Source organism: Odontomachus brunneus, unplaced genomic scaffold (genome assembly GCF_010583005.1).
Source record: "Odontomachus brunneus isolate Ranch 3 - 2012 unplaced genomic scaffold, Obru_v1 Obru_scaffold_030, whole genome shotgun sequence".
NCBI lineage: Eukaryota > Metazoa > Arthropoda > Insecta > Hymenoptera > Formicidae > Odontomachus > Odontomachus brunneus.
In genome coordinates, this window is record NW_022639480.1 from 1,071,598 (window position 1) to 1,084,046 (window position 12,449).

General features: G+C 36.0%; 1 protein-coding gene across 1 annotated transcript in view; it reads left to right on the forward strand.

Annotated features, from left to right (window-relative positions):
• The window catches only part of LOC116843126 (tyrosine-protein phosphatase Lar), a 754,320-nt gene that overhangs the window by 36,853 nt on the left and 705,018 nt on the right, over positions 1-12,449 (forward strand). Inside the window, exons 7-9 of the mRNA XM_032813222.1 lie at positions 2,057-2,316; positions 3,641-3,748; positions 3,905-3,939. The gene's annotated coding sequence lies outside the window, so the exon portion shown is untranslated. The remainder of the gene's footprint in view (positions 1-2,056; positions 2,317-3,640; positions 3,749-3,904; positions 3,940-12,449) is intronic.

The window sequence follows — 12,449 nt, forward strand, 5'->3', positions numbered from 1 at the left end:
TGAATAACCGATTTCATATAATGAAATCTTCAAGTTTTTAATACATATTTTGTCTCTCCAATATATTTACTATTAATCTGGAGAATGTAAATGCAACATATATAAGTTATATAACGTAATATAATATAAATATATATAATATATTAATATATTAATATATTTACTATTAATGTGGAGAATGTAAATGCAACATATACAAATTATACAATATATATAGTTGCACCTTAGCTTTTGCATTAAAATCAAAATATTGAATTATTCGATTGAATTGACAGTCAGTGTGAAACTTCTTAAATGTTTCGAGCAACACACAATGCGCATCAAAATTGCGCCACTGCACACGACATTCATTCGCGATTATATATTTCGTTCGTGTTGATGAATTTTTCGATTGTTGCGGTTATCGATTTTCTAAATTTGTCGACGAGAATAAGAATATGATTTTAATTGAAATTAGATCGAAATTTGGTTTATATGTTCGCTTATGTTAGAAGTTAGAGTCCTTACGTATCGAGAAATGCGTTTTTCTCTCGATGTTTTATTACGTTTGAGATAAAATACATAAGATAAAATATTTTTCTTCTTATTGCAGATACTTGTCGAAAGCGTAGTAATTTTCGGATCGCGATTGTTTACACAGAATTCGCGTCTTGCGCATACATTCTGGAAACGTTAAAATTTGCCTCGTATTTATTTGGATTAATGCGATAATTATCTTCACTTGTCCCTTTCTCCTTTCTGAAAATCTCTAAATCTTATCACAAATAAAAAAGAAAAAAATAAATAGAAAAGTGATTGTAAAGAAGAGGAAGTGCGTCATGGATGCTGAAGAGACCGGATACCGAGGAAATTGGATGTTGAGGATGCGGATGCGGATGCGGAGCGATGCAATGGGGATTTAATTCGTACACCTGAACAACTGGATGTGTTGGTGAGCGTACAATTCAAAGTTGGTGATTTAAAGTTCAGAAAGCATTATATATTGTATTGTATGTTTGTGTATAAATTGCATTGATTTCTGACGAGAAATAGTAGTCAGTAGTGCGCGACAGCACGCGCTTGTAGTATCTACACTGCAGACAAAAAATATCTAAAAAATAAATATTTATTCGGTAAATATTAATAACATTTTATATTATATATTAATTCTAAATTCTTTTATTTAAACGGAATAAACATTTGCTTCGATGAAAGAGCAGGTTTTGAAGAAAATATAAATTTTTTTGTTTGAAAAATACTTCTATATACTAGTATAAATAAATATGTTCTTATTGAATACATATTTTATTTCTTAGATATTTTTTTCTCAGTGTAATTTGATAAAAATGTTAGTTTGGTAAAAAAAACACTTGAGAAGTGATGAACTTTTTATCATTCGCTTCCTGTTTATTGCAAAAACATATATATATATATATATAAGGTAAATTCCGATAATTGAACAATGTCCCAATGATTGATACATTAACAATAGATTTATACTTGACATTTCTAAAAAAATTTTTGAGCTGAAGGATATTTGTTACTGCCAACTTGTAATATTATTCGATAAATGTTTAATTATTAGTTAATACATGAATTAATCTATTATTAATGTATCAATTATTGGGACATTGTACAATTACTGGAACATTTACTTTATTTTGCAAAAAATTATGCGATGTCTCGAGAAAGCGATGTTCAACAAGATACAATTTTGGTGAACAAAACATCCCACATAGCACGTAATATATAATATCACAGTAATATTTCCGTAATATTGTAATATCGCAGAAATATTATTGAAATATTACTGTAATATTATATATATTACGTGCTGTGTGGGATTATGCAGAGTGCCTTGCATACTTCATGAATTTCTTTATGAAATATTCATCTTTACGAGATATTTATGAGGTACTATATGAAATTATAATAATTAATACACAAAATTACACTTCTTGAAGTCGAAAGATGTAAGTCTGGTAAATCACTAGGTCTAACAAATCATTGTACTCTGTGTGCGATCGTGCTGTGTCACCCTTGATCGAGTATTTATCAAGATCGATCTATCGTACAGTAAAGCGTCCGCCAATAGGCTAGCTGCTATGGGAATGCGTCTGATTGGCTACCGCGTCGCGACCTCCTGCGGCGCGGCAAGCGCTCCCGCGTAACAGCACGCGCATCTTCCATCTTTTTGCTCCGAGCCGCCACCATTGACGCATCGATCGAAGCATCCCTTCGCATTTTACGCGCCTTTTGTCTGCCGAAACTGAGTCTCGTGCGGAAACAAATGTCAGGAGTGTCTAGGATAGCGATGTGCGATCACGTAGACATATCGTAAGTGCATTTTTAGCGAGTAATTGTCCTATTTTCGACATATACTGATGCTCGTCGCAATGTATCACGTCGGTCTCTCTCGCACTCGTTACTGCGTTCAAATAGCAACGGATTCGGACGATCGTCGGATTTATTGGTCGATAGTTAGGAACGCGCGGGGCGATAATTAAAGACGAAAGGAAGAGTGAAATGATAACAGAGAGGTATATCATGACGTTGAATATTAGTCTCTTAGAAAAAAAGAGAAAGAAAGAGGGATGTAGAGCGTATCGTTGCAGGAACTCGCAAAATTCTTGCTCCTTTTTTGTAATGACTATCTCGACGTAAACCGTCGCATAGTTTTTGGCATCGCGAGTTATCGTCGCGGAAAAACGTATTTCGTCAGCCGGGATGCTAGGGGGAATAAAATATCATAGGATAATATTATGATTATTATAAGATACGATACACATTCGTCGCCGCGAACATTTCGAAGCGCCCGAGATGATAGAAAAGCTATGGTTGGTTCACACAGCGCTTCAAAGCATTTGAAGCGTGTAATGATTCGCACCCATGGTATAGAAAATATGTATATGTGAAGTGTATGAATAAGGCCGCGATCCGTTCACAACGGCCGCGTCATTCTATCTTTGTTTAACATCCAGTGAGCAACAATGATATAATGGCTGCGTTCAGCAGAGAAAGTTGCTTTGCAACTGTTGTAAAATTCGTGAATTTGATTGGTACATGCTCTTGGATTTAACCAAAATTAAGAGCATACTCCAATCCGATTCACGAATTTTACAACAGTTGCAAAGCAGCTTTCTCTGCTGAACGCAACCAATGACGAATTGCTCATGGCCGTTGGGAGTGTGTAACGAATCGCGGCCTAAATAACAGAACGACTGTTTACAAAGTGCGTCTCACCGGTCGCGCACCCTTGACAACAAACACACGTAGGTAACGGTTACATAGGTAAGCGTGCGATCATAATAGTCTTTAACGCGAGTGCGACCGGAGTAAGAGGTGTCGTACGGATAATTCTCGACTTTTCGGAACTGTTCAAAAGTGCGTGTATGATTATCACCATACTATACACTATACAATCATATTTTAATATGATTCATTATCATACTATAATATGTGCTTGCTACGTATTATATTACGCGTTATACGTCGTATTCGCTAGTGTGTGAACAGTAGCAGTATTTATTTTCAAGTTAACCAGCGCTTTGCATTTTAGTTAGGTTAGGGAGATTAGTTTACAATTTCGAGCCTCCGTATCCTTGATGCAGCGAGCATCTAGTGTCACAATATTAATAAGGAAACTTGCTTTTTGATACAGATCTAGTGGAGCTTGTGAACACACGACGAGTGCGGGCCTTGAGATTTTGTGTCAACGGACACGGGTTACCGGAGGATTCAGCTTGGGTTAAGCAGAGTCGGCTCGAAGGTAAAGTTTAATGATATTTTATGTGCTTCTTCTTGATTCTTTATGTCGAATTACGACGCAAAATGTTAACACTTTCGCATCAATGTAAAATTTAACCTAACCAAATCAAACATTTGAATCTAATCAACGAAACTATTTTTTGTTCTAAATCTGCAGCTGAACGTGACTAGATTTGAGTCTATGATGTCTTGGTGAGTCAGAGAAAGAAAGAAAGAAAGTTTTTAGGTGATGGTTGTCTGTTAGAATCTCTAGGAAATCAATGCAATTTGTAGTTTTGTAGTTTGCAACTTGTTTTCGTGCTGCTCGAAATTATCAGATTGCTGTCATAAATAACTATATTATATAATAGAATCTTCTAGATATTTAATACATATTTCTCCGATATATTTACTCTTAATCTATAGAGTGTATGCAATATATATAATTATATAATTATATAATATTAATCTATTTAAATTAATATTATATAATTTTATTAATTGTCTGATAGAAAAAAGATTAATAATTTATTAATTAAATTAATATTGTTATATTAATATAATTTATGACACATATTAGATAACATATATTAATATATATTAAATTAATTTAAATGAAAGGAATTATATTTCAGTTTTTATCATATTTATAGATCAAGATATTGAATTATTCAATTGAATTCTTCAGTCAGTATGACTTCTTAAATGTTTCGAGCAGTACATAATGCGCATCAGAATTGCGCTATTGCATGCAACATTTGCGATTATATATTTCGTTTGTGTCGATATATTTTTCAATTATTACGGTTATCAATTTTTTAAATTTGTCGTACATGACATAAATAAGAATGTGATTTTAACCAAAATTATTGCGAACTTTCATATATTTACATTTGTTTGCATTAGAACTTAGATTCTTTATATATCGAGAAACACGTTTTTCTTTGAATCTATATATTATCGTATACGAACCAAAATATTTTCCTTTTTTTTTGTTATTGTCACTTGTTTCAATACATAATAACTTTCCATTCGCGATTGTTTACATACGAGTCGCGTCTCGCGTATATATTTTGGAAATGTTAAAATTTGCTACATATTTATCGCGCTTAATGCGATAATCCTGTGTTCCTCCTGCCACTTTTCCCTTTCTAAATTCTAAAATCCTATTACAAATAAGAAAAGAAAAAAGATAAATAAAGGGAAAAGTGATTGTGTGTAAAGAAGAGGAAGTTCGTCATGAGTGCTGAGGAGCCAGATATCAGAGAAATTGAATACTAAGGAAGCAGCACACTGGACGCATGGACGCGGAGAGAAGCAGTTGGAATTTCATCCGTATACCTGGACAGCTGGATATGTTGGTGAGCGTACAATTCAGACGCTCAGGAAGCGTCATATATTGTAGTGCATGCTTGTGTATAAATTGCATTGATTTCTGACGAGAAATAGTAATCAGTAGTGCGCGGCAGTACGCGCTTGTAGTATCTTCACTGCAGAAAAAAATATCTAAAAAATAAGAAATATTTATTCGGTAAATATTAACATTTTATATTATATATTAATTCTAAATTCTTTTATTTAAACGGAATAAATAGTTGCTTTGAAAGGGCAGGTTTTGAAGAAAATATATTTTTTTGAAAAATATTTTATATACTATAAGTATATTATAAGTATAAGTAAATGCATTCTCATTGATTACATATTTTATTTTTTTGATATTTTTTCTCAGTGTGGTTTGGTAAAAATGTTAGTTTAGTAAAAAAAACATTTGAGAAATGATGAGAGAAGTTCTTTGAGAGCGTTTTTATTCATTTCTTGTTTATTGCGAAAACATATATGTATATTTTGAAAAATTATGCGATGAATGCACAATTTTAGTGAACGAAATACCATGCAGAATGCCTTGTATACTTATGAATTTTTTTATGAAATATTTATTTTCACGAAATATTTATGAAGTTATATGAAATTAGAAATTTATAATAATTAATACACAAAATTAAATTTCTTGAAATTGATCGATGTAAATCTACTCGTCGTGTTTTTGTTCGTCGGTAAATGTTCGATTACTATCAGCCCGCGTTATTTCCGACAAACGTGACGACAGATCGAGTTTCAGACTATATTAAACTATGCTAGATCATATTAATGAGATATTTGTATTGTCTCAATGATCGTATAGTAAACCTTACATTTAATTGATAATCGTCAGTTAATCGCTTTCGCGCGGCTCGGTCCGCTTACGCGATCGTAAGTTCGCGATTTCCTCTCGCTACGCGGAGTCCCTAATTAGTTTGACAAATGGATCGGCGAGCGCGGCCGGACGTGCGCGCGCGATCGGCTTTGCCCCGACCCGACGATCTCGTTGATCCAGATCGTTAAAACATAATGTAATCGTTAATCCCGTCCACTCCTCCCGGCTGTCCACCCGCCCGTAAAACTATTCGCGGGGATTACATCGATCGCACGTAACCCCTATCGGATCGCGCACTGTCGGAAAATGTACATATCGAAACCGACGGAATGGTGATAAGTAGGGTACGGAGATTTTCGCGAGATTTCACGGCGAGTTCTTCCGCCTGGACGAGCCAAAGCGCGTCGGGAAGGTTATTTGCGCGGACAACGCGGATTACGAGCAGCGGGTGGGACACTTTCATATATACATATATTCGATGCAATTAGCTATTTATTAATTAACTCTTCGACGTTGTATTTGTGATCGTAATCGCAAATGCGCCCAGCGAAATCACGACGAACGAGTTAAAATTGCCATGCCATGCGTTGTCAACGACTTGGACGGATACACAAACACATATACGCACATTTCGAGAAGCCAGTTATCGTGAGGCTCAAAGTGCATTGTGGTGTTAACTTAGAACGACTGTAATTGACGAGACGGCGACAGTGATAGATTGAGAATTAGGCATCTGGGTAGCCGCGTGATTTACTGTCGTAGGTCCGATCGCCATGAGCTTGTTAAGGGAAGACTGTGAAGAGCTCAGTTTTAATTAAACCTTGTGCTGGCCACAATCAAAATGTCAATCTCTATCCACGGCAAAAGTAATTAACGCATTTCTCGTTATTAATCGGACCGATTACGGTTTTTACGAGTCTCATTGGATTGATAAAGCCAATGTTGTGAAAATGTTTATCGTTGGCTGGTTATAATTAGCAACGATAATGCATACGGCTGTCGATGTCATTTATCTGCATAAAGAGAGATGATAATAATATCATTTCCAGAAGAAATTTCTGATGCAATTATTTCTCTGTGATCTCTCTTATTCTCTTTAGCATATGCACGTCGTGATTTCGTCCGCTTACTTTACTTGAAAGAAGTAGCGATCGAAGTAACCGTGTCTATTAAACGGCGTGATCCAGGATAATAGTGAATTCGCATTTCGCAATTCACATATCGCGTTTACATCCATATTAAATTACACATCGACCTATTTCCCGATCCCGAAAAACAGTCGAAAGGTCGTTGCGCTGTAAACTCAATTAGCAGCGATAACGCTTACGTGTTTTCAGTCGCGAAAATCATTTCCCGCGATTCGAATGCTGCGAGTCAAAAAGCATTTTGAGATTAAACTCATTTAGGTCGGATTATAATTTCAGTTTTCCCGCATTGATATGTGAAACGACAAACGTCAGAGGTAAAATATAAAAACAATAGAATAAGAACACGTTTGACTCGACATTGTGATACGACGACTTAATAAGACGTGATAAATCGAATTTTTCGACGTTTCTCATTAGAGATAATTAGAGATGTGGAATTGAAATTCACCGTACAAATGTCATGTATGTGTTCTTTCTCTTTTTTTAATTATCCTAGATTCCAATAATACGACAACGTAAATCGTGGAGAAAAACATTTATATGAAGAAAAAAAGAGAAAAAAAAGAGAAAAATACAGAACAAATATTTTCTTTGATTAGGCATGTAGGTAGCAAACAATTTTTTTTTAATGCGAAAGCGTTGGTCAATTGGATTACGTAATTGGACTACACTGAGAGAAAAAATAGCTAAAAAAAAATATTTATTCAGTGCGTAATAATAACATATTTATTTAAATTTTCTTTTATTTCAAATTCTTCTTATTTAAGACTCCTATGTTCCTCGTCGCGGCCATCTTGATGATTAATGACGTCAGAAGTGAGAAAACGTATAGAATAAGTGAAAGTGGAGGGTTATGTCCATAAAATGACACTTGTGATCGATTGAGTATATTTTTAAAGTATTTTGAAAACTTACCTTTTACTTTGATTTATATTCAATAAATAGCCGTAACAAAATCATGAAGAAAGGCAGCCAAAAGAGAAAGATCATATGTCACATTAATTTTACGGTTATTTATTTGTTAGAGGAAAAAGAAGATTGACGGAATATTTTACAAATGTAATCGGTTCCAAAGATCACTCTATGAACATGTCTTCTTCCTTCAGTATATTTCACAAGAATTCTGGACGCGTGTTTTCTCGCTTCTGACGTCACGAGCCTTAAATAGAGTAAACAATTACTTTCATAAAAAGTAAGATCTTAAGAAAGTGTGTTTTCTTATATTTGAAAAATATTTTATATTGGTATAAAAGTAATACTGTTAGAGTGCCTATCCTGGATAAATATTTTTTGTTTCTTCAGTGTTTATTTCTCTTAGAGTACATTGAGAAAAAGGTACTCGAAAATTTACTTGTAGGACAGAAATTTATTTTATACAGAAATAAACCTCGCAGAAATAAACTTCATATCCTACAAATAAATTTATTTTTTTCTCCGTGTACATATACTCACCGTATATTCCGTGAATTGTCGATCGCGCCCAACGCGATTCGCCGCGCATTTTACATTTGATCACTGCGGCTTACACGCGCACATCCCACACATCCTTTCTAAACACTGATCCGTTATATAACATAGCGAAACGATAAATGTTCGGGGGGATTATGCACTTCTATTCTCGGTTAAGTTACTAATCGCGCGGTCAAGCGGACCGCGCATCTACGGGTATCGCGAGGAGTGAACCGACTACGAGCGATGCCTCCACGCGCCATAATGGTTCATTATCGGGGATTAGTTCAATTTGCAAGCGTACGAGGTCACGTTGTACATCATATTCAGTGCGCGACGTCTAATCACGATATACTCCCCGTTTGCGCGCGATGTAACATGCGTTTCCGCATTCGTGAGAAATCCGAAAACGACAGAGGAAGAACGACACGGAAAAATGCACATTGCATTCAAGTGAAAGTTCATTGTTTCAAACTTTGTAAATTCGTGTATCCACAAATCTTCCACGAGTTTGACGTAATTGAATTTGCTGAAAGTGCATTTTGAATTTTAGCGAGTTTCTTACTTCAATCGAGAATATGAAATTAAAGCAAAAGTTCGTTTTGCTTGCTACACAAAGTCGAGCCAACTCTTTCTTCGATGAAATTCCATTATGTTCTTGCGATACATTTTTTCTGTTGAGTACATGATAATGAGCTTTCCTTAAATTCGCGATGAGTAAGACTATTATCAGGAAAATATTCTTTGTCGAAGATAACTAGTATTTAAAAGAGGAAAAGCGAAATGAATACTGTAAATTCGCTTTTCTTCGCGGCAGAATGATATTTCTTCTGTGATTCCTATTTTGGCACTTTGAATCGCAAAATGCGCGCACGCGCGCGTGCAGTTAACCGGCATGACAATAATAATTGCTGTAACGAAGAAAAATGCGAGAATCGATCTCGCGAAGTATCGTCGGACTCACCGCTGTTATTCGCGTTACACTTGTCTCCTGAAGCCCCAATGCTGTGTCGCAATTTCGTTCAATATCACCGCGGTATCGATTTCTGCAGGCAGATCTGGGGCGAGTAAGGTGCTCGGAAAGAGTAACATTTTTTTTTTTCTTTTATATTGGTCAAAAACTGTGCTTTGTAGACAAAGCAACACCGGCGATTATTCTGGTCGCGTTTCCCCCAGTTTGATCGACGGTAAGAATACACATCTGCGCTCAAACGCACGACCACTTTGACCGAATAAAGCGATTGATGCGAGCATTGTTATACTGTGACACGTTAGAACGCGCGCGGCGCTGCCCGCCTGTCGATCCCAATTTCCACTCGTGATTTCCGAGTTATATTCGGTCTTGTTTTGTTTCTCCTTTATTTTTCTTTTATTTTTTTTTTATTACGTCAGAATTTGCGCGATGCATGCGCGATCGATCGGGCACCGTGCGGCGTTGAATTTCGATCGAGTTTTCCCGTATCGTACGAAAAAAATACCTCCCACCAGTCTGCATGTTGCATCCGAAACGCGCGACGATGACGTTTATTTAATAGTGATTCTATCGATCGGGTTATCGCATTAAAAGCTCATAAATTTGTCATAAACCACGACGTACCTACCATTAATGTGTTTTATCATTCTTCTCGTGCCTGTCCTGGCCACTGGCAGCAATTTGAAAGGCCATTGAAATCTTTATGAGCCGATCGTCTCGATAATGGAGATGATCGATTAACGTGACTGTTATAGCGGCACGCGTGCGCTGGTACGCGAATATGCGCGTAAGCTCCGTTCGTCGAGGCAACCCACCGTTGCCCTCGCGTGTTAAAATGCGCCTGGTCTCTTTTAACGATACTCGGCTATGTATCATAACTTGACAAGCGCGCAACGACATAGACGGGGTAAATCACCCGCCATTTACGAATGCTCCGATCAACTCTATGTTTCTTTTTTCTTCTTCTTTTTTTTTTTTTGCCAAAAATATTGAAGTTCTCCGGTTGACTTTGACCTGCGATTAAAAATGCGCGGCTTCTCGAAGAGTAAATTTCGCAGAAACTTTGACACTGGCTGGCTTTTAACTATTCGCGTGTATCGTTTGAGAAAAGAAACGTTTAAGAAATAAAAAACATTTTTTTGGCGTGTACTGGTAACATTTATTTATACTAGTGTATGAAACATTGTTCAAATAAGGGATGCATTTTCTTAAGACCTTAATTTTTCACGAAAGCACACGTTTACTTTGTTTAAAGAGAATTTAGATATGAATATGTGATTATGATATCCGTCGAATAAATATTTTTTACGTTTTAGATATTTTTTTCTCTCAGTGTGCAATCATATTTTTTTGGAAATATAGTACAATCTGCATCTGTCGGACTCGAGTAACTTTTGACTACCATAACTTTGTTGAAAATCAATATTTTTGGACACGTTTTTTCGCCACATAGTAACACAATATTTCGTATTTGTGTTGAAATCGATTCGTGTAGAAATTTTTGTGTCAAGTCTTCAACACATCCGTGTATTAACACATTGTCATTGCATTATTTTGATTCTGCGTTGAGTTCATATTTACCATTTCTTAAGTGATAAAATAATAGAGTCCAAATGTTAAATTTTATTTTACATATTTTCCTTGTTGTAATATTATAATTAATATAAAAATTCGAACGAATGAATTGTGAAATGTATCAAATTTATAACACAAAACTTTCTACAATATACTTATACTGTAGAAAAGCCCCTAGTAAGATAGTAGCGCGACAAAACTCACATCTGCAAACAATTTGCGCCATTTAAAAATTTTACCGGACCCTTTACACTGCTAAAGTATTGCTGAGCGATCGAACGTTCGTTCAGGTCTCACAGATCCAACATTGTACGCATGGAAGATTAATTCAGATCGCTCTTACTGTGAATTTTACTTGGGTGAAATTTTGGTTCAACATGTGGTTGGTTCGTGAGATCGAATTTTGGAAGTGTAAAAAAGTCGCGCATACAAAAGTATCACTGTTTATAACTTCACGACAGTGCGATACGTTACAATCCCCGACGCGTCTTTATAGCAAGACTCGATAGAAAGCAGGAAAGAGGAATCACCGGCATTTGCGTTTTACATACGTATCGCGTGGCCACCGGAAGTTACCGTAGGAGAAGAATCGAAGTCTCTCTCTCGTGTCTCGAATATGTAGGTCGTTCGCCTAACCACAACCCGGAGTTGCTTGTAGACCAATCGCGTCCGTGATTCTCTATCTGCCACGATGCACACAATATGTCGCAATGCGGCGGCTTCTCGAATCCGGAGGAATCTCCTCGTTTTAATCGTGGCTTCGTCGTGTGCATCGCGCGAAATCTTATCTCGCCGCGCGCGCGTCACGCTCTACACCTACGAATCCGACGGTTCAAATCCGATAGAAGGGCCGATAAGAATTATCACGTGAGAGAGTTGAAGAAAATGGGATATTAACATAAAACAACAGTAGCAATAACTCTATTGCTTACGTGAAATGTAAAACGGAAAAATAGAATGGAAGACCTTTTGTTTTATTAAAGTAACCCCAATCATGGGGAGTGTATGAAGTTGGCACCCCACTTTTTGAAATTTATAATTTTGAAAATTGTTCCAGATTGTTTTGACTTTGTACCACATTGTTCCAAAGTGATATTGCTTCATTCGAAACGGTTTTCGAATAAAACAAAAAAAAATGATTTTTTGAGCTGGCATCCCACTTTTCGAAAATCGAACATTCTGATACCGCAATAGATTGTTCTAATTGTTCCAAACATTGTTCCAAAGGACAAATCCGTAAGTTGAATTATAAGTCCAAAAAATGAAAAAAATGTTTTTGACCTGGCACCCCATTTTTTGAAAATAAAACATTCCGATATAGATTGTTCTAGTTGTTCCAAACATTGTTCCAAAAGCACAAATCAATAAGTTTAATTATAAGCCC